The sequence below is a fragment of the Carassius gibelio genome, chromosome B11 (assembly GCF_023724105.1).
Source record: "Carassius gibelio isolate Cgi1373 ecotype wild population from Czech Republic chromosome B11, carGib1.2-hapl.c, whole genome shotgun sequence".
Classification (NCBI taxonomy): domain Eukaryota; kingdom Metazoa; phylum Chordata; class Actinopteri; order Cypriniformes; family Cyprinidae; genus Carassius; species Carassius gibelio.
This window is the reverse complement of record NC_068406.1, coordinates 23,957,215-23,980,234: the sequence shown is the minus strand read 5'-3', so window position 1 is coordinate 23,980,234 and position 23,020 is coordinate 23,957,215. Positions and strand designations below refer to the sequence as shown.

Here is a 23,020-nt window from a genome sequence, read left to right as displayed (position 1 = left end):
AAAGTGCAATATCCTTATATTTATTTGTTACCCCTCCATCCTAGTACATCCCTGCATCTTATTCAATCCTATTCCATTATCATTTATAGCTCAATTGTTTATACACTTATTTATTTGCCTACATTTTTGTTGTTGTTGTTTTTGTCTGTGTGTTGGTGTCTCTGTACTGGAAGCTTATGTCACTAATACAAATTCCTTGTATGCGCAAACATAATTGGCAATAAAGCTCTTTCTGATTCTGATTCTGATCTATTGTTTGACTGCAGTCAGGATGATTTCTGTTTTGTAGTAGTTAGTCCTCAAGAGCTTAGGTATCATTTCAGCCTCAATGAAGATTTCATTGAAGCTCTTTTATCGGTGTTGTGATTTTATCACACTGTTTTGATCAACTTCCTTTTCATATTCAAATGTATCAACTTAAATTGTCTTCCTTTATCCAATCAAAAGTTTTACAGTTGTTTATAATTTAGCATTTTTATTCTGTTTGCTCATTCTCATTAAAATGTTGCTCATTTGTTGCAATGAAGCAGATAGAACAATAAATAATGCAGTTTGCTGATTAAAACTTTAGGTTCTATTTTGTGACTCTGTTGAATACCAGAATATAATTTGGATGATGGTATTCCAATGTTAAAATTAATTTTTTTTGCTTAGGCAAACAAAAAGATATGTCCATTCAAGAACAACTAATGTCATTCCTCGTCTACGCTGCTGCTATTATGTCCCTGACAAGTATGTGGTTTTGTCTAATTCTCAATCTAATTCTAAAGCCACCGGATATGGTCTCCAGTCTAACAATGAGTATCCTGTGTCATTCTACAAATATGTTTGTATGGGATGCGTCTGTCTTTCCTTCAATATCTCTAAAAGGCAAATAAGGATTAACTTACCAAAGCTGCTGGAGAAAGAAAAGGAGATGTTCAAACATCTGTTCAAAGACTCATCTGTTTAGGAGGTCATGTCGCCAGTCACCATTTGTAAGGTCTGCACACTCGGTCCAAGGAATGTATCCAGTGCTGGCTGAAAGTTTCTTGTGTGTTCGGTCTTTCCAGAAGGCAAAGTTATTCAATTCTAATCTGACTCCATTGTAACAGAAATGAGTCGAACCAGACAAATTAAAGAGTCTATCAAAGCTGTGTTTGGAACAAGAGCCGAATTCCTCAGGAAGTCATAAAACATTCTGTGCCACAAGTCCCAAGGAAGATAACCAACCAACCAACTTGTTCACACAACAGCTTTCAACATTAACACCACTAGAACAATTATTGACAATTTTAATTCGCAGAAGAGATTGTCAAATTTGTTGTTCGTAATTGAAATGCAACGCTGGACATCACATGGAAACCCATGAGTTAAACACTTCCATTGACTTCCCCCCACCTAGCAGAACCAGACTGAAATTCCTAAGGGGGGAGGGTCTTTGAACCTCTGGTCTTCACCAAACATCCCTATGTCAGAGAATGACAAAGAAACTGTCTTTTGTACACACATTAATTAGTTCATGAATTAGTTCAGACAATCATTTATTTGTCAAATATATCATAACCTGGTTAAAGGAATCATGTCCAAAATTAGACCCTGCAAGAGTGGGAAAATTCGGACCACATGCTTGGTAAGATAAACATATGATTTATGATACCCCCGAGCCAAGACAATATCTGATTGGTCTAACAACATTTGAGGTGTGGCCAACAGGCCAGTTTAAATACTTACGACACCATAAAATCTGGCTTTTTAGTTGTTAGCTTTGCTTCTGCTACTAGTCATGCCTGCTCTTAGCTTTTAGCTTGTAGCTTTGCTACCTAGCTTTAGCTTTTAGCCATGCTCTTAGTCATCACTGTTAGCTGTTCTTTGAGCGCGGTTCCAGCATTCCTGCCTGCTGCTACTTAGCCACAATGAGAAGAAACACCACCTAAGTCTTGTCTTTTCCGTTTGAGAGTTTTGTGTTCTGAGTTAAGTTTGTAACATTGAGTTCAACTTCAACCAGCCACACAGAACTCTGCATCTTCAGCCAACGCCCAAGCAGGGCTTCCTAAGACGTCACTTCAGCGACTACTGAACTTCCAGCCAATCAGCGACATCGGGATAGCCCTTTCAACGGGACTCCTTTTTCACAGGAGACGCAAGTACAGTAACTTTACCTCCAGAATGTGACCTTTACTGGTGTATCTAATATAATTTTAACCTCACTGAGGAACTCAAGGCGAGGGCTAATTACGTGATTGATTGTTGTTCACGTCTATGCAATTTAACGTATTGCTGTAAACTTGGGATTCCATATTTCCATTCTCTTAAACTCACTCAACTTTCGATCTTCCTGCAACTTATGTGAATGTGTGTGTGCGTGCGTTTATGTCTTAGATTTATCTAATAAAGCCTTATTCATATTGAAAAGAGAAGTATCTTGCATTTTGTGCTTACAAGTTAATGTCTTAAACTGCAGATCTTGTTACTGTTTAATTGATAGTGTTTTCACGATAGTTTGGATTTTAATATCCAGCGCCGATTTGATGTTAAACGGCTCGTTCAGTGAATCGCAGGACGTCTCAGTGATCAGCCGTGAAACAGTGATTCTGTTCAATTTCCCTTTAAATTATTAAATGATTCCCTTTGAGCTAAATTGACCTGTTTCCGATACACCATTTTATTTCATCTGACAAAATTTTAGTATGACCTTGAATTTAGGTTGAAAGGCAACATAGTTGATTGTCTGTCTCTAGTTAATATTATTATAATTTTGACATTTGATTGTTCTAGTTAACTCACTCTTTACTTTATATTTACTCATTCATTAGGAATCTTTGTCACTCAGGGTGTATCATGGAGGCCGATTTACATGAACCCCACGATCACAAACTCTCCAGTCTGATCATTACTCATGAGTTATGACTAACTATTTAATAGACCGCCTCATGCTTGTCTTTCTTTATATAGTGGTTCTGCCTACAGTCACCTTTGTAACAACTTAGTTAAAGCTCAAACAATAACCAGAAGTTATGCCTAGTACTTTGAAATATGCCCAAACCATGCTAACACTTGATAGTATTTTTGTCGAGCCCCCCATAATTGGTGCAACTGCATAACAACTTAACTAAAGTCTGTTACGATCATCAGCTGGAGTGCCCATGAACTCTTACAGTATTGTTCAAAATAATAGCAGTACAATGTGACTAACCAGAATAATCAAGGTTTTTTGTATATTTTTTTATTGCTACGTGGCAAACAAGTTACCAGTAGGTTCAGTAGATTGTCAGAAAACAAACAAGACCCAGCATTCATGATATGCACGCTCTTAAGGCTGTGCAATTGGGCAATTAGTTGAAAGGGGTGTGTTCAAAAAAATAGCAGTGTCTACCTTTGACTGTACAAACTCAAAACTATTTTGTACAAACATTTTTTTTTTCTGGGATTTAGCAATCCTGTGAATCACTAAACTAATATTTAGCTGTATGACCACAGTTTTTTTAAAACTGCTTGACATCTGTGTGGCATGGAGTCAACCAACTTGTGGCACCTCTCAGCTGTTATTCCACTCCATGATTCTTTAACAACATTCCACAATTCATTCACATTTCTTGGTTTTGCTTCAGAAACAGTATTTTTGATATCACCCCACAAGTTCACAATTGGATTAAGGTCTGGAGATTGGGCTGGCCACTCCATAACATTAATTTTGTTGGTTTGGAACCAAGACTTTGTCTGTTTACTAGTGTGTTTTGGGTCATTGTCTTGTTGAAACAACCATTTCAAGGGCATGTCCTCTTCAGCATAGGGCAACATGACCTCTTCAAGTATTTTAACATATGCAAACTGATCCATGATCCCTGGTATGCGATAAATAGGCCCAACACCATAGTAGGAGAAACATGCCCATATCATGATGCTTGCACCTCCATGCTTCACCGTCTTCACTGTGTACTGTGGCTTGAATTCAGAGTTTGGGGATCGTCTCACAAACTGCCTGTGGCCCTTGGACCCAAAAAGAACAATTTTACTCTCATCAGTCCACAAAATGTTCCTCCATTTCTCTTTAGGCCAGTTGATGTGTTCTTTGGCAAATTGTAACCTCTTCTGCACATGCCTTTTTTTTAACAGAGGGACTTTGCGGGGGATTCTTGAAAATAGATTAGCTTCACACAGACGTCTTCTAACTGTCACAGTACTTACAGGTAACTCCAGACTGTCTTTGATCATCCTGGAGGTGATCATTGGCTGAGCCTTTGCCATTCTGGTTATTCTTCTATCCATTTTGATGGTTGTCTTCCGTTTTCTTCCACGTCTCTCTGGTTTTGCTCTCCATTTTAAGGCATTGGAGATCATTTTAGCTGAACAGCCTATCATTTTTTGCACCTCTCTATAGGTTTTCCCCTCTCTAATCAACTTTTTAATCAAAGTACGCTGTTCTTCTGAACAATGTCTTGAACGACCCATTTTCCTCAGCTTTCAAATGCATGTTCAACAAGTGTTGGCTTCATCCTTAAATAGGGGCCACCTGATTCACACCTGTTTCTTCACAAAATTGATGACCTCAGTGATTGAATGCCACACTGCTATTTTTTTGAACACACCCCTTTCAACTAATTCAACTAATTGCCCAATTGCACAGCCTTAAGAGCGTGCATATCATGAATGCTGGGTCTCATTTGTTTTCTGAGAATCTACTGAACCTACTGGTAACTTGTTTGCCACGTAACAATAAAAAAATATACGAAAAACCTTGATTATTCTGGTTAGTCACATTGTACTGCTATTATTTTGAACAATACTGTATATAGGGCACTCCACTCAGGACTTTCCATCAACCACCATATGTCACCATTTAATAACTTGGACACTAGCACCCAGGGGCATTGGACTGGGGGTAAAACCAGTACTGATTACCAGGGCCCCAAAGGAAGAGAGGGCCCTTGAAAAGTCTGGAATATATATTTTCGGGGGGAGGTGGGGGATGGGGGGCTGCCTATGCATAGGGCATGGGATCTTGTGCAGCACCCCTGTTAGCACCTTTCATTCTGTTGAACCACACCCGAACTACATTCTCCATGAATCACTGTATGACAATCAACTTGCCACACCTGCACCTCATTCATCAGCCTATTAGACACACACACCTGCAGCTAATACATAGACATATAATTAAGCAGCACAATCACTCTCAGTCACTGCAAAGTCTTGTTAAGCCCGTCTAACATTTCTGAGCGGTTTCTTCTTGTGTTTGTTCTTCCCTTGTCTGATCTTGGATTGTGTATTTCGATTCTGATTTTCTGCTGCCTGCCCTGATCTCTGCTTGGTTCTGTTTTCGATTCTGGTTACCCCTAACATACCTGACGCAATTCCTGATTTCTGCATGTCTGACCATTCTCTGAATAAAGTTCTGCACATGGATCTGAATGCCTCTGACTCCTCGTAACAAAGTCAAACAGTTAGTCAGGAATCTAGAATCTCACCTGATGTGCCCCATGCTCCATCTAACCCTGAATGCAGATTTGAAGTAACATACACCTTCACATAATCTACTTGAGAAAATAATTTCAGAGTAAATCAGAATAAATCAAATATAGCAATTTATTAACAGTCAGGTAAATATGTATTATGCCAATTACATAGCAAATTCAGAGATATCAAATCAATACAAGACATCAAATTCTCAAAGATGAATTTAAGAGTAAGATACCTTGAGATACCTAAGCATACTGTATCTGGATTTTAGAAAATTGCATAGTGTGAAGTGTTTGGACACACTTCATGCTATGGACTCATGGGCTCACTGTATTTTAATGTGTAATTTACAAAAAAAAAATTATTAGGATTAAGGATTAAGTTAAAAGCAGTAAAGCATTTCCCTTCTGCTAATCAAACAGATCACTCTGCCAGCATTAAATACAAAAATAAATGAAACATAAATGTTGATTAGATAATTCCCTCAGAGGGTCTGGAAAATATTTTTCATTTCTTCTGCAAAATCATTGACTTGAGTTGACATTATCATTGACAGAATGAGTAGATGCATTTGAAGCAGAATAAAACATCTGTTCAAAGATGTTGTTCAAGCATATTTCAAACAAATGATAAGGATCATTGTCATGATAGCGAGGCCGATACCGACAGACACATTGTTCAGGATAAATGCCACTCTGGAGTGGCTCATCGCTAAGTCTCGCTGTCCAGAAAAGTTAGCATCTCGAGCCTGTGAAAACACAAATATCAAGCTTATTTTAAGTGATTTAGAAAAAACCCTAGTGAAAAAAAAACCTCCTATCCAGAAGCTGGCTGTTAAGGGATTAAATAGCTGCCAATTGTAATATTTAGCAAATTAAATGTAATAAAAGTAAATTAAATGTAACAAAATATTTCATCATCCAATTTGACTTATATATGATAGGTCATTTTATGAAACATCCAGTTAGATCATATTATTTTAAATACATTTTATATGATTTAAGAGCTAAATTGTGTTAAAGTGTCTTAAGTTTCTTAAAGCTGCAGTAGGTAACTTTTGTAAAAAATATATTTTTTACATATTTGTTAAACCTGTCATTATGTCCTGACAGTAGAATATGAGACAGATAATCTGTGAAAAAATCAAACTCCTCTGGTTCCTCCCAGTGTCCTATTGCCATTTGCAGAAATTAATCCGCTCCCGGTAAGAAACAACCAATCAGAGCTGCGGTCCGTAACTTTGTTTGTGTTCAAAATGTAGAAAAATTTATATAATAAGCGAGTACACCATGAATCCATTTTCCAAACCGTGTTTTTAGCTTGTCCTGAATCACTAGGGTGCACCTATAATAAGTGTTTATATTCGGACTATTTTAGATTGCTTCGGGGGTACTGCGGCGGAGTAACCCAGTACTTTTGAGATTCTTCATAGACATAAACAGAGAGAAGTAGTTCCGGCTACGATGTTCTTTAGCAAGACGCAAGCAGTTCTGTTTATTAACCGCTAGAGCGTCAAAAGTTACCTACCGCAGCTTTAATGCATGTTTTTTCCTTCTGGAGCATCAGTGAACATTTGAACCTTCTGTAATAGTTGCATATGTCCATATAGCTGTCCTCAGTGTCGATCTATATATATATATATATATATATATATATATATATATATATATATATATATAGCGGGTAAAATAAGTGTTAAACACGTCACCATTTTTCTCAGTAAATATATTTCTAAAGGTGGTTGACATTACATTTTCACCAGATGTCAATAACAACCCAAGTAATCCAAACATACAAAGAAAACAAAACAATTAGAAATTAAGAAATTAATTAACATGTAATAAAATGGAGTGATACAAGGAAAAATTACTACTGAAATGTAATACATCATACAAAAGCCTTTGTTGGTAAAGACAGCTTCAAGACGCATCCTGTATTGAGAAACTAGTCACATGCATTGCTCATGTGTAATTCTGGCACATTTTGGTCTTCAAATATTGAAGGTTCTGTGGGCCTCTTCTATGAACTCTGATCAGTAGTTCTTATTTTATATTGAATTTAAGTCAGGTGATCGACAAGGGGGCAGGATTGTTTTCTAATGACTGTTATATTTCTGTTGTGTCTTGGCTTTCCATGCCTTTTTGCTCCTCCGTTTCTTCATGTGTTCAATACTTTTTCTCTAGGACCATTCCATTTTATTACACACAACAATTTCAGAAATTATTTGTTTAGTTTTCTTTGCATATACTGGTATTTGGTGAAAATTTAGAGTCAACAGGCAACTAACAAAAATGGTGATGTGCTCAATACTTATTTACCCACTGTATATATATATAGTCAGAAAATAAACTTAATAAACATATACAATTGCATCAGGGTTTTAGACTAAATGCATGTTGCCAATTCAATATTGTAATTCTTTCATGCAACAGTGGACAGTTGAATCACTTAATTTATAGGATTGTTTGAATGCAATACTCGGATATGAAGCAGAAAAAGTCCTACTAGAATGAAGACTTACATTGCATGAGAAGATGATAGCAACGATGCCCAGAGGTAAACAGCAGCACAGCATGTTAAAGATGGAGTAGCACATGTAATCTGGTACAATAGCAACTGGCATTTGACTCATGACCACAGTGGACTGAACCAATGGTACAGTTGGCTGAACAACCGTTACAGCAGGTTGAAACACTGGTACAGCAGGCTGATACATCGTTACAGCAGGCTGAACGGAGAACCCAGTCGCTGTTAGTGCTGGTGTTGGTATTTGAAAGTTCATTTCTTCTTGTTCTTCTGTAGATGTTCTAAATGATCTTGATGGGACTGAGATGCTCCTCACTGGACACTGGTTCAACTGCAGTCAGTCTTGTGCTTTTATGAATTTTGTCTTCTGGAGGTGATGTATAGATGCAGGAATCTAATGGAAAGTGGTTTTGTAATTTTGTTTATGTTTTTTAATGATAAGGATGTCAGAGATATTTGACATTGTGCCTGAGGGTTTATTTTGGATTTGACTGTGCATGTTTGTTAGTTTTTTCCTCTCTCATAAATAGGTTCTGTCACCATTTGCCATGGATTTTGACTGAGAGACAGCAATGACTGGAGCTAAAATTCATAATTTGTGTTCTACTGAAGAAACAAAGTCACCTACATCTTGGATGCCATGGGGGTAAACAGATAATCATCAAATTTTCATTTTTCTGTGAACTATCCCTTTAAAGTCTGTTAAATCATTGATGCAACTTAAAACAATAACATTTTCTGAATGATGAATTTAGTTTTATTTTTGTGTGGCTCAACAGTTTTGAGTAAACTCTTCTATTTAAATTATTATTTTTAAGTTTACTGAGTGACGTAAAGTGAACAACTTCTAATCACAAAAAAAAAAAAAAAACTGAAAATGTCTTATTTCCTTTTTGAGTGTTGTAAGAATATCATAAAGGAATTTTGTCATTTTTGGCAAACGCTGTTTTGACACAGTGCTATAAAACGCGGCATTTTCCTAGTGTGCTTTTGAATGCATATATGAATACTATTGTAGCGTCACTGCTTATGGTATAATGTTAAAGTCAAAGAAGGGCACTAACGTTAACGTCAGCTTGCTTCCCAGAGGAAAATCCATATAACATCTAACGCACATTCCATATTCTTATCAACAGCTGCAAATCATTTACTCTTACCTCTGAAATCGCACCCAAAACTGTTCAGCTGAGTTCAGACTTCTTGAGGCTCGAAAGGAATATTCAGTTCCAGAATAATTTGTTACTAAATGTTAATAATGTGTTAATAAATAAATTACTCAGAGAATTTCCTTTTAATAAAGTTTTAACTTATCACCATTTGTAATGGCTTTGCTTTATTAGTAGACAATAACAATAAAAAATGAAAATAACAGCGAGTAAGTCTTCACCATCAGAGTGTGGCCCCGCACAAAGCTCTCCTTGGCCTTTTATAGTCTTGCATAAAATGTGCATCAACTTCCTTTGATTTCTCCATATTTGGCAGTCTTCTATATTCATACACAGAAAGAGTGCATGACGTTTATCACTCTTAATACAGTGTGTCAAAAGTACGAATGGAAGAATTGCAGGGTCTATTAGTAAAGCATTCAACAGCTCAGAAAAATATCCATAACACCTCTTAAGCATATTTATAATTATACATTGTCTCAACCACAAAATTCACACTTGTATATAGATAGTGTAAAATTAGGTAGAGGTTCTCACAAGTTTATTGTGAGATGCATGCCCTTTTGTCTCCATCTTCTAAATAAACAAAGCACATAGCAACTTAAACCTCAAAGATTAATACTTATAGAAATTGGAAACAGAAGGTGTGATTTAAATAATCTGAAATTTATATAATTTTAGAGCTGGAGCTTTAAGTTTTAATGACTCAAAGTCACTTGTCAATGCTTGCGGCTCAAGATTAATCCTATAATATTCAGCCATCTCTCTTATCAGTTGCATTATTCTTCTATTCAGAGTTTTCTGTTTTCGCATCAGCTTTATTACATTTCTCAATTTGAAATTAATTTTCTGCTGGGTTTTCCAGGTTTCTTCTTTGTCTGGCGATGCCTCACAACTTTCGCTTGCTCTTTTACTTTTTGGCTGTCTTCCACTTGCAGTTTTTTAAAGATGAGATCACCAAAGTCGACATGTATTTTAATTGCTTCCCTGTCTCGGTTCCCTATAGAAATTGGTCCAGTATGGAATTGATCAGAAAATTGATCTTCCATATTATTAACTGGATTTTCTACAATGTGTATAACTTATGTTGTGCAACAAAACTTAAAAGTATCCTCAAGTTACATTTACCATAGGCTTTATTTTAATTGAAAAACCTCATTACAGGAAAATCTGGAAGGAAACCATGACGAATTATTCTTCCGGGTTCTGACTTTATTGTTCCCCCACTCTATTGGCAGTAAATAGAAATGACTACTTTTTGTCTGTGAAGTTTAAGTTTTAACCCCTGTGCTTATTCCAGGAGGAATAAGGAGAGCCAGACATCACTTGAATTGAAAGGTGTTGGTTTCCACACTCCACTGAAGACCTAAAGCTCTCTCAACAGGCAATTTATCTCGATCCAGATCTAGCTGCTGTATATCCTTAGTTGGTGTTCCACAGGAACTGACTGCAACACTTTGCGACTGTTGCTGATCCATTTTGTTGAACAGAAAACCTCCCTTTTGAAAGAGAACAGTTAGATTTGTAACGATAGAGATGGCCACTTCCTCAGAAGAGACACTCATCAAACAGTCATCTACATAAAAGTTATTGTTGATGGTGTTAATTACCTCAGTTGGAAAATCTGCTTAATTTGTCCTTTGCTGTCTGTCTCAAGGCATACCAAGCACAGCTTGGAGAAGGCACAGCTCCGAAAAGATGAACTCTCAATACAATTGGCTCTATAGTCAATTTTCCATCAGGCTAACACAAGAACCGAATAAAATCTACCTCTTCTTTACCTCTTATTTAACTTATTGAACATTGCTTAAATGTCAGCCATGAAGGCTACTGGCTCTTACCGGAATCTCATCAGCACACTTACCAAAGAATTGGTAAGGTTAGGGCCTTGCAACAATTGCCTATTAAGTGAGGTTCCTTTATATGTTGCTCCACAATCAAACACAACTCTCAATGTTCCCTTCCTGGGATGAAACACCCCGTGATGAGGAATGTACCAAACTTAGCCATCCATTTGATCTAGTTGGTGAGATGGTACCTTTAAGTACAACATCAGCAAGAAAATGAGATTACTTTACATGAAACCCTTTGATTATTTCCAGTTTCCTTTTCAGGCCATTTAATCATTGCCTAGCAACACAGTTGTCAGGTAATATGACATTACCAGACTTGAATGGCAACTGTAGGCTATAATATCCTGAAGCATGACTGTGTGGTTCATTATGTCCACAAACCAAAGATCTTCCCTTGACATTTCTACTTTATCAGCAGTCCTTTTGCAGAAATCATAATTGAACTGATTGTTGAGCAACTCCTCCAACTCCTCCAACTTAACAACAGAAATTCTATTAACAGTAACGAAGAAGAATGTTGACCCTCTTTCCGCTCAGCTTTAACACTTTCATTAGATGTTCTGAACAAAAAAGTTGCTGAGCTTCCCGGGTCCAGAAAAGCATACAGTATGTATGCATCACGTTTTCACCTTTTATAGCTTTCACCTTAACTGTTATGATTGGCATTAAACTCCTCTCATTACTGGCAAGTTTTAGCAGACACTACTTAAGACATTTCCTCCAACTCTTTCCCAGTTACGTCCTTGCAATATATATGCAAGATAGTTGGATGCACTTCTCCACAAACCTCACAAATCAAATGATTGTCACATTCCTTACTCATATGTCCTGTCTTTAGACAACCAAAACATTTCCTTGGCTTTCAAGATTTCAATCTTGTCTCGTTGAGTCTTCCTCTTCAAAGAAAAACTTCTTTCCAATGGATGTTGATTTGCACAGAACAAACAGTTTCCATTAGACTTAGATACAGAGCAGTGTCTTTGCTGTATTGACCTAATGTCAGTCTTAGTTGGAATTGAAACAACAACATTAGTGGAAAAACTATTCCCTCTAAAAGTATTGCACACTTGGGATTTGAATTTACCTGTGCCCTGTTTTTTCTGGATATCTCCAAACACAGGATCAGATCACCTTAACCTGTTGTTCAATAAACTCAACAATGTGAGAGAACTTTGCTCTACCTTGACTGGACTCCATAATCTCACAAGCCTGAGCCCTCCATTGCTCTCTCAGGTAACTTTGTTACAAAAATCTTCATGTTGCTAGGCAAGTTAAGTCCTTGCGTGTATGAAAGTTAATTGATGGTATTGCAATATGTACGCAAAAACAAAGCCTGTAATTCCTGCACATCCTCTGCCTTTAAAGTTGGCCAACCCAAGGCTTTCTCCAGATAGGCAGTAGATACCATAAATTCATCACCAAAATGTTCTTTTAGTAATCTTTTGGCCAATGCATAGCCTCTGTCTGTGGCCATATGCTGTCAACTGTGGACCAGATCTTTAGGCTGTCCTCTTGTAAACTGCTCGAGAATATCCAAAAATCCTTTTTATTATCAGTTTTTTCTTTAATGCCATGTTCAAACGCTCTGATAAATGCAATATACTGTAATGGGTCACGATCAAAAACTGTGATCTCTCTTTTTGGTAGGATACGAGGATTTCCTTGCTAAGATGAGATAAGATGTTAATTCCTCTTGTCTTTTTAAGACTTTAAACAGTGGCTCACCATGAGGAGGAAGAACATGTGACATTTGATTGACTCCCATATTGCTTTGTTGCACTTGAGCAGAATATTGGAAATCAGGTACAGGAATATTGGAAAACAGGTAGCCTAGTGCATCCCAAATTTTTCAACATGAACATTTTAATATAACTGTCAGGAGAAACGGGCTGGATTCAGTTGTGGGTTTACACTGTGCTTTATTAAAGCAGATGAGACAGAGCAGATGAGTAACGTTCCACAGTTTAGCTCGTAGGGTCAAGGAATGCCGGCACCCGAGTGAGGGAATGAGAAGTTAAAGCAGATGAGTCAAAGCAGATGAGTAATGTTCCACAGTATAGCTCGTTTGACAGCCGAGACCGGAGGAATGACAACTGGAAGCTTCTAGGAGCTCTGCGTTCGTGAGAACAGGAGGCAGAGAAAACATCTAAAGACACTGGAGCCTGAAGACAAGACGCGACAAGGTGAGTACACAGACCAGCTAGTAGATCGGAGCTATTGGTACGAGTAACATCAGTCTGACAACGGTCAGAAAATCACAGGGAATTATAAAGGGAAGAAATTAAAAGAACATGGAGATCAGGTGGCAAACAATTATGGTTAACATAGGAGAAACAAGGAGTGCGGGGGAAAACTCAAATCAAAGAGACAGATGCGGTGAGCAGTCAAACCATCCAAACACAAACACACACAACCCCAAATGGCAGGTGATTAGCCCCGAGACCCGACAGTTGACACTGGAAACATGAAACACCGGGTGCCAGCTTACGAGAAGCTCCCGATGAGGCAGATCCTTCGTAGGAAGCCAAACCCACTGACCACACACATAGGCAAGAGGAGAGGACCGGCGACGATCGGCAGCAGTCTTGGTTCGGCCAGAGGTTTGAAACAAAATCCTCCTAACTCTCTACCAGGTGCGACGGCAGCGCTGGAAGAAAGCCAGGGTGGATGGACGGGAACAGAGGTGGGTTATAATCAACAGCACACTCAAAAGGGGACATACCTGACGCAGCCACAGGAAGGGTGTTATGAGCATATTCTGCCCAGGAGAGCTGTTGGCACCTGGAGTTCAGATTGTTGGATGCTAGACAGTGGAGCATTCTTCCTAGATCCTGGTTGGCCCGCTCACACTGCCCATTGGTCTGGGGATGAAAACCTGAAGACAGACTTGCAGAGGCCCCAATCTGTCTACAAAATTCCCTCCAGAACTGGGAGATGTACTGGGGACCCCTATCTGAAACCACATCCACCGGCAACCCGTGGAGACGAGAGGGTGAAGTTGAATCTGGCAAAGAAGAGTGCCCAGCGGGGCTGACGCGAGCTCAGCCTCTTGGCCAAACGGATGTATTCAAGGTTCTTGTGATCCATCCAGACCAAGAAGGGCTGCACCGACCCCTCCAACCAGTGACGCCACTCACTCAAGGCCAATCGTACCGCCAACAGTTCTCTATTGCCGATGTCGTAGTTACATTCTGCAGGGCTGAGACGTCGAGAGAAGAACGCACATGGGTGGAGCTTCCCGTCATGGAGAGAATGCTGGGATAGAACTGCGCCAACCCCAACATCCGAAGCATCAACCTCGACAATGTTCTATGCCTCAGGATCTAGAACCAACATAACAGGTGCAGAGACAAAACGGGACTTTAAAGGTCAAAGGCTACCTGCGCCTCCCGGCTCCATCTGAAGGACAACTTAGTGGAGGTTAAGGCTGTGAGCGGTTCAGCGATCTGACCAAAATTCCTGATGTATCGCCAGTAGAAGTTGGAAAAACCCAGGAAACACTGCAGAGCCTTACGAGAATCAGGGAACGGCCACTGGGCGACAGCTTCTATTTTAGTGAGATCAGGCTTGATCCCTCCTGTAAGAAATAATGTCGCCAAGGAACGTTACAGACTCAGCGTGGAATTCGCACTTCTCCGCCTTGACAAACAACTGGTTAAAGCTCAAACAATAACCAGAGGTTATGGCTAGTACTATGAAATATACTCAAACCATGCTAATACTCAATAGTATTTTGTTGAGCCTAATGCATAGTTGGTGCAACTGCATAACAACTTAACTAAAGTCTGTTACGATCATCAGCTGGAGTGCCTATGAACTCTTATATAGGGCACTCCACTCAGGACTCTGGCATCTCCCCTTTCCATCAACCACCATATGTCACCATATAATCACTTGGACATTAGTAACTTTCATTCTGTTGCACCACACTCGAACTACATTCCCCATGAATCACTGCATGACAATCACCTTGCCACACCTGCACCTCATTCATCAGCCTATTAGACACACACACCTGCAGCTAATACACAGACATATATTTAAGCAGCACAGTCACTCTCAGTCACTGCAAAGTCTTCTTTAGCCTGTCTAACATTTCTGAGCGGTTTCCTCTTGTGTTTTTTCTTCCCTTGTCTGATCTTGGATTGTGTATTTCGACTCTGATTCTCTGCTGCCTGCCCTGATCTCTGCTTGGTTCTGTTTTCGATTCTGGTTACCCCTAACATACCTGACGCCATTCCTGATTTCTGCATGTCCGACCATTCTCTGAATAAAGTTCTGCACATGGATCTGAATGCCTCTGACTCCTCGTAACAAAGTCAAACAGTTAGTCAGGAATCTAGAATCTCACCTGATGTGCCCCATGCTCCATCTAACCCTGGATGCAGATTTGCAGTAACATACACCTTCACATAATCTACTTGAGAAAATAATTTCAGAGTAAATCAGAATAAATCAAATATAGCAATTTATTAACAATAAAGTTTACAAGACATCAAATTCTCAAAGATGAATTTAAGAGTAATACACCTTGAGATACCTAAGCATACTGTATCTGGCTTTTAGAAAATTACATAGTGTGAAGTGTTTGGACACATTTCATGCTATGGACTCATGGGCTCACTGTATTTTAATGTGTAATTTACAAAAAAAAAAGTTTTTATTAGGATTAAGGATTAAGTTAAAAGCAGTAAAGCATTTCATTTATGCTAATCAAACAGATCAGTATGCCAGCATTAAATACAAAAAGAAATGAAAGATAAATGTTTATTACATTATTCCCTAAGAGGGTCTGGAAAATATTTTTCATTTCTTCCGCAAAATCATTGACTTGAGTTGACATTATCATTGACAGAAAGAGTAGATGCATTTGAAGCAGAATAAAACATCTGTTCAAAGATGTTGTTCAAGCATATTTCAAACAAATGACAAGAATTGTTGTCATGATTGCGAGGCCGATACCGACAGACACATTGTTCAGGATAAATGCCACTCTGGAGTGGCTCTTCGCTAAGTCTCGCTGTCCAGAAAAGTTAGCATCTCGAGCCTGTGAAAACACAAATGTCAAGCTTATTAAAGTGATTTTGAAGAAACCTTGGTGAAAAAAAACCTCCTGAACTCCAGAAGTTGGTTTAACAGATTTCATTCCATATAATTATAGCCTATTATAAAATTTAATTTTAAGGGATTAAATATCAATCTTTTTTATGATTTAAGGGCTAAATTGTGTTAAAGTGTCTTAAGTCTATTAATGCATGGTTTTTCCTTCTGGAGCATCAGTGAGCATTTGAACCTTCTGTAATAGTTGCATATGAGTCCCTTAGCTGTCCTCAGTGTCAAGAGATTGATCTCAAAATCATTCAATCATTGTTGGAAAAGGGTTCAGATACACAAAAATGCTGTAAAACCATAGAATTTGTGGGATCTAAAGGATTTTTCTGAAGAACAGCAGGCAGTTTAACTATTCAGGACAAACAAGGGACTCATGAACAACTATCACAAAAAACAAAACAAATAGTACATAGTATTAAGAATCAAGTGAATGTACACATTTGAATGGGGTAATTTTTATAAAATCAACTATTATTTTCTCCTGTGGAATATATGTAAACATCTTTTATGTGAAATGTCTAATTCAGGTCATCACTAAATAAACAATAACATGCATTTTGTATTACCCCTTTTATGTTGGTAAAATAGTTAACATCTTGCAGATTCTGCAAGGTTTGTGTAAATGTGTGTGTGTGTGTGTATAGCAGGTAAAATAAGTATTGAACACGTCACCATTTTTCTCAGTAAATATATTTCTAAAGGTGCTCTTAACATGAAACTAGTCACATGCATTGCTCAGGTGTAATTTTGGCCCATTCTTCCACAGTCTTACAATATTGAAGGTTATGTTGGCCTCTTCTATGAACTCTGATCAGTAGTTCTTGTTTTCTATTGAATTTAAGTCAGGTGATCGACAAGGGGGCAGGATTGTTTTCTAATGACTGTTAGATTTCTGTTGTGTCTTGACTTTCCATGCCTTTTTGCTCCTCCGTTTCTTCATGTGTTCAATATTTTTCTCTAGGACCAAACCATTTTATTACACACAACAATTTCAGAAATTATTTGTTTTGTTTTCTTTGCATATACTGGTATTTGGTGAAAATTTTGAGTCAAAAGGCAACTAACAAAAATGGTATTGTGCTTAATACTTATTTACCCACTGTATATATATATAGTCAGAAAATAAGCTTAATAAACATATACAATTGCATCAGGGTTTTAAACTAAATGCATGTTGCCAATTCAACAAATTTTGTAATTCTTTCATGCAACAGTGGACAGCTGAATTGCTTGATTTATAGGACTGTTTGAATGCGATACACAGATAGGAACCAGAAAAAGTCCTACTTGAATGAAGACTTACACTGCATGAGAAGATGATAGCAACGATGCCCAGAGGGAAACAGCAGCACAGCATGTTAAAGATGGAGTAGCCCAAGTAATCTGGTACAATAGCAACTGGCATTTGACTCATGACCACAGTGGACTGAACCAATGGTACAGTTGGCTGAACAACCGTTACAGCAGGCTGAACTGAGACCCCAGTCACTGTTACTGCTGGTGTTGGTATTTGAATATTCATTTCTTCTTGTTCTTCTGTATATGTACTTAATGATCTTGATGGGACTGAGATGCTCCTCGCTGGACACTGGTTCAACTGCAGTCAGTCTTGTGCTTTTATGAATTTTGTCTTCTGGAGGTGATGTATAGATGCAGGAATCTAATGGAATGGAGTGGTTTTGTAATTTGTTTATGTTTCTGTGCAAGGTTTTTTTTTTCCTCTCTCATAAATAGATTCTGTAATGATTTGCCATGCATTATGACTGAGAGACTACAACGACTGGAGCTAAAATTCATAATTTGTGTTCTACTGAAGAAACAAAGTCATCTACATCTTGGATGCCATGGGGGTAAACAGATAATCATCAAATTTTCATTTTTCTGTGAACTATCCCTTTAAAGTCTGTTAAATCATTGATGCAACTTATAACAATAACATTTTCTGAATGAGGAATTTAGTTTTATTTTTGTGTGGCTCAACACTTTTGAGTAAACTATTATATTTAAATTATTATTTTTAACTTGTAACTTCATCAAAACAACTGTGAAAGTGTCTTATTTCATGATAAAGGAATTTTGCCATTTTTGGGAAAAGCTGTTTTTACACAGTGCTGAAAAACGCGGCATTGTCCTAGTGTGCTTTTGAATGCACATATGAATGCTATTGTACTATTGTTGCGTCACTGCTTATAGTATAATGTTAGCGTCAAAGAAGGGCACTAACAATAACGTCAGATGGCCTTTTTTTTTAGTAAACGCAGTTCTAACATACGATTTGAATGTCACTGCTGTTAACCACAATGTTTAGGGCTGTGCTTCTCAAAAGCATCGTGTGCTAAGTCGATTGTTGAGACTACTTGGTGGCATATGTTTGGCAATGCTTTTTTTTGGGAAATACCTTGGTAGATGTGATTTTTATTTGGTCTGTAATTAAACAACTAGTTGCTAAGAGTATGAATCCAAAATTAGGTTAAAGCTAATAGACAAACGTGAATTTTGCAATATATTAAATATACAAAAGCAGTCTACAAACTTTGAAGTAAACCTTTAAAAACTTCCTTTAATTGTAGGCTGTGCTGGATGCTGAATCGAAAGAGTAAGCCGTAACACTTAAGGTAACATCTATTCAGTTGAAGAGCAAGTTGTGTGATGTGTCGTCACATAACAGGTTAAACACTTATTGTGCGTGTTTTCTAGGTTTGTGCTAAGTGTTACCATATCAAAGAAAGTGGCACACACCAGCAAGATTTCACAGATGTTGCATGACATTCTAAATGTTTGATCTTCAGGTCAGTGCAAATTCAAGAACACTAACTACCTCCATCACTGACTTCATGTATTTAAAATAAAGTTGGCCTGCTTGTTTAACATGTTTATTTATTATTATTTTTTATTTATTAACTATGACGTCAGAATTAGGAAGTGTAATTCGCCGCAGGTTCCTTTGAGATTTTCCTATGGGGTTTTTCAATTTATGAATAAAATAAAACTTATGGTAAACATAACTTGGCGAAACTAAATATTTTTCTACAATGTAAACTGCACGTACTCTAAACCTTCTTTTAAAGCTACTTATTAAAAACTCCAAAGTTTCCAAAAAATTTACATAACTACTTAAATTTTTTTATTTTGGTTATGGATGTTATGTTTTTTTTTCTCAGAGGGAAATCCACGTAACATCTAACGCACATTCCATATTCTCATCAACAGCTGCAAATCATTTACTCTTACCTCTGAGATTGCACCCAAATCTGCTCAGATGAGTTCAGACTTCTTGAGGCTCGAAAGGAATATTCAGTTCCAGAATAATGTGTTACTCATAAATAAATTACTCAGATACTTTTATTTAAATAAACATTTTACGTGTCACCATTTGTAATGGCTTTGCTTTATTAGTAGACAATAACTCATATTTCATAAAAAATTCAAATAACAGCGAGTAAGTCTTCACCATCAGAGTGTGGCCCCAAACAAAGCTCTCCTTGGCCTTTTATAGTCTTGCATAAAATGTGCATCAACTTCCTTTGATTTCTCCTTATTAGGCAGTCTTCTATATTCATACACAGACAGAGTGCACACTTTTATCACACTTAATACAGTGTGTCAAAAGTACAAATGGAAGAATTGCAGGGTCTATTAGTAAAGCATGCAACTGCTCATAAAAATAGCCATAACACCTCTAAAGCATATTTATAATTATACATTGTCTCAACCACAAAATTCACACTTGTATATACTGTAGATAGTGTAAAATTAGCACAACTAGGTAGAGGTTCTCACAAGTTTATTGTGAGATGCATGTCCTTCCTCTCCATCGTCTAAATAAACAAAGCACATAGCAACTTAAACCTCAAAGATTAATACTTATAGAAATTGGAAACAGAAGGTGTGATTTAAATAATCTGAAATTTATATAATTTTAGAGCTGGAGCTTTAAGTTTTAATGACTCAAAGTCACTTGTTAATGCTTGCGGCTCAAGATTAATCTTATAATATTCAGCCATCTCTCTTATCAGTTTCATTATTCTTCTATTCAGAGTTTTCTGTTTTCGCATCAGCTTTATTACATTTCTCAATTTGAAATTAATTTTCTGCTGGGTTTTCCAGGTTTCTTCTTTGTCTGGCGATGCCTCACAATTTTCGCTTGCTCTTTTACTTTTTGGCTGTCTTCCACTTGCAGTTTTTTAAAGATGAGATCACCAAAGTCGACATGTATTTTAATTGCTTCCCTGTCTCGGTTCCCTATAGAAATTGGTCCAGTATGGAATTGATCGGAAAATTGATCTTCCATATTATTAACTGGATTTTCTACAATGTGTATAACTTATGTTGTGCAACAAAACTTAAAAGTATCCTCAAGTTACATTTACCATAGGCTTTATTTTAATTGAAAAACCTCATTACAGGAAAATCTGGAAGGAAACCATGACGAATTATTCTTCCGGGTTCTGACTTTATTGTTCCCCCACTCTATTGGCAGTAAATAGAAATGACTACTTTTTGTCTCTGAAGTTTAAGTTTTAACCTCTGTGCTTATTCCAGGAGGAATTAGGAGAGCCAGACATCACTTGAATTGAAAGGTGTTGGTTTCCACACTCCACTGAAGACCTAAAGCTCTCTCAAGAGGCAATTTATATCGATCCAGATCTAGCTGCTGTATATCCTTAGTTGGTGTTCCACAGGAACTGACTGCAACACTTTGCGACTGTTGCTGATCCATTTTGTTGAACATAAAACCTCCCTTTTGACAGAGAACAGTTAGATTTGTAACCATAGAGATGGCCACTTCCTCAGAAGAGACACTCTTCAAACAGTCATCTACATAAAAGTTATTGTTAATGGTAGTCAATTACCTCAGTTGGAAAATCTGCTTAATTTGTCCTTTGCTGTCTGTCTCAAGGCATACAAAGCACAGCTTGGAGAAGGCACAGCTCCGAAAAGATAAACTCTCAATACAATGGGCTCTATAGTCAATTTTCCATCAGGCTAACACAAGAACCGAATAAAATCTACCTCTTCTTTACCTCTTATTTAACTTGATTGAACATTGCTTAAATGTCAGCCATGAAGGCTACTGGCTCTTACCGGAATCTCATCAGCACACTTACCAAAGAATTGGTAAGGTTAGGGCCAACAATTGCCTATTAAGTGAGGTTCCTTTATATGTTGCTCCACAACCAAACTGTACCAAACTTAGCCATCCATTTGATCTAGTTGGTGAGATGGTACCTTTGAGTATAACATCAGCAAAAATGAGATTACTTTACATGAAACTCTTTGTTTCTTTCCACCTTCCTTTTCAGGCCATTTAATCATTGCCTAGCAACACAGTTGTCAGGTAATATGACATTACCAGACTTGAATGGCAACGGTAGGCTATAATATCCTGAAGCATGACTGTGTGGTTCATTATGTCCACAAACCAAAGATCTTCCCTTGACATTTCTACTTTATCAGCAGTCCTTTTGCAGAAATCATAATTGAACTGATTGTTGAGCAACTCCTCCAACTCCTCCAACTTAACAACAGAAATTCTATTAACAGTAACGAAGAAGAATGTTGACCCTCTTTCCGCTCAGCTTTAACACTTTCATTAGATGTTCTGAACAAAAAAGTTGCTGAGCTTCCCGGGTCCAGAAAAGCATACAGTATGTATGCATCACGTTTTCACCTTTTATAGCTTTCACCTTAACTGTTATGATTGGCATTAAACTCCTCTCATTACTGGCAAGTTTTAGCAGACACTACTTAAGACATTTCCTCCAACTCTTTCCCAGTTACTTCCTTGCGATATATATGCAAGATAGTTGGATGCACTTCTCCACAAACCTCACAAATCAAATGATTGTCACATTCCTTACTCATATGTCCTGTCTTTAGACAACCAAAACATTTCCTTGGCTTTCAAGAATTCAATCTTGTCTCGTTGAGTCTTCCTCTTCAAAGAAAAACTTCTTTCCAATGGATGTTGATTTGCACAGAACAAACAGTTTCCATTAGACTTAGATACAGAGCAGTGTCTTTGCTGTATTGACCTAATGTCAGTCTTAGTTGGAATTGAAACAACAACATTAGTGGAAAAACTATTCCCTCTAAAAGTATTGCAAACTTGGGATTTGAATTTACCTGTGCCCTTTTTTTTCTGGATATCTCCAAACACAGGATCAGATCACCTTAACCTGTTGTTCAATAAACTCAACAATGTGAGAAAACTTTGCTCTACCTTGACTGGACTCCATAATCTCACAAGCCTGAGCCCTCCATTGCTCTCTCAGGTAACTTTGTTACAAAAATCTTCATGTTGCTAGGCAAGTTAAGTCCTTGCGTGTATGAAAGTTAATTGATGGTATTGCAATATGTACGCAAAAACAAAGCCTTTAATTCCTGCACATCCTCTGCCTTTAAAGTTGGCCAACCCAAGGCTTTCTCCAGATAGGCAGTAGATACCATAAATTCATCACCAAAATGTTCTTTTAGTAATCTTTTGGCCAATGCATAGCCTCTGTCTGTGGCCATATGCTGTCAACTGTGGACCAGATCTTTAGGCTGTCCTCTTGTAAACTGCTCGAGAATATCCAAAAATCCTTTTTATTATCAGTTTTTTCTTTAATGCCATGTTCAAACGCTCTGATAAATGCAATATACTGTAATGGGTCACGATCAAAAACTGGGATCTCTCTTTTTGGTAGGATACGAGGATTTCCTTGCTAAGATGAGATAAGATTTTAATTCCTCTTGTCTTTTTAAGACTTTAAACAGTGGCTCACCATGAGGAGGAAGAACATGTGACATTTGATTGACTCCCATATTGCTTTGTTGCACTTGAGCAGAATATTGGAAATCAGGTACAGGAATATTGGAAAACAGGTAGCCTAGTGCATCCCAAATTTTTCAACATGAACATTTTAATATAACTGTCAGGAG

The 23,020-nt window shown here is 37.6% G+C and overlaps 1 protein-coding gene across 5 annotated transcripts in view; it reads right to left on the bottom strand.

The window, feature by feature from the left end:
• The window catches only part of LOC127968355 (proline rich transmembrane protein 1B), a 51,516-nt gene extending 31,943 nt beyond the window's left edge, over positions 1–19,573 (bottom strand). The window contains exons 1-3 of one of the 5 annotated variants that reach the window (XR_008155953.1): positions 9,123–9,387; positions 7,961–8,359; positions 4,767–6,187 (exon numbers count right to left, since the gene is read on the bottom strand). The gene's annotated coding sequence lies outside the window, so the exon portion shown is untranslated. Of the gene's footprint in view, positions 1–4,766; positions 6,188–7,960; positions 8,360–9,122; positions 9,395–15,656; positions 16,032–17,399; positions 17,686–19,327 lie in introns of those variants that run through there. The other 4 variants (XR_008155954.1, XR_008155952.1, XR_008155951.1 and 1 more) reach the window with 4 other exon arrangements.
• Positions 19,574–23,020: the final 3,447 nt, after the last annotated feature.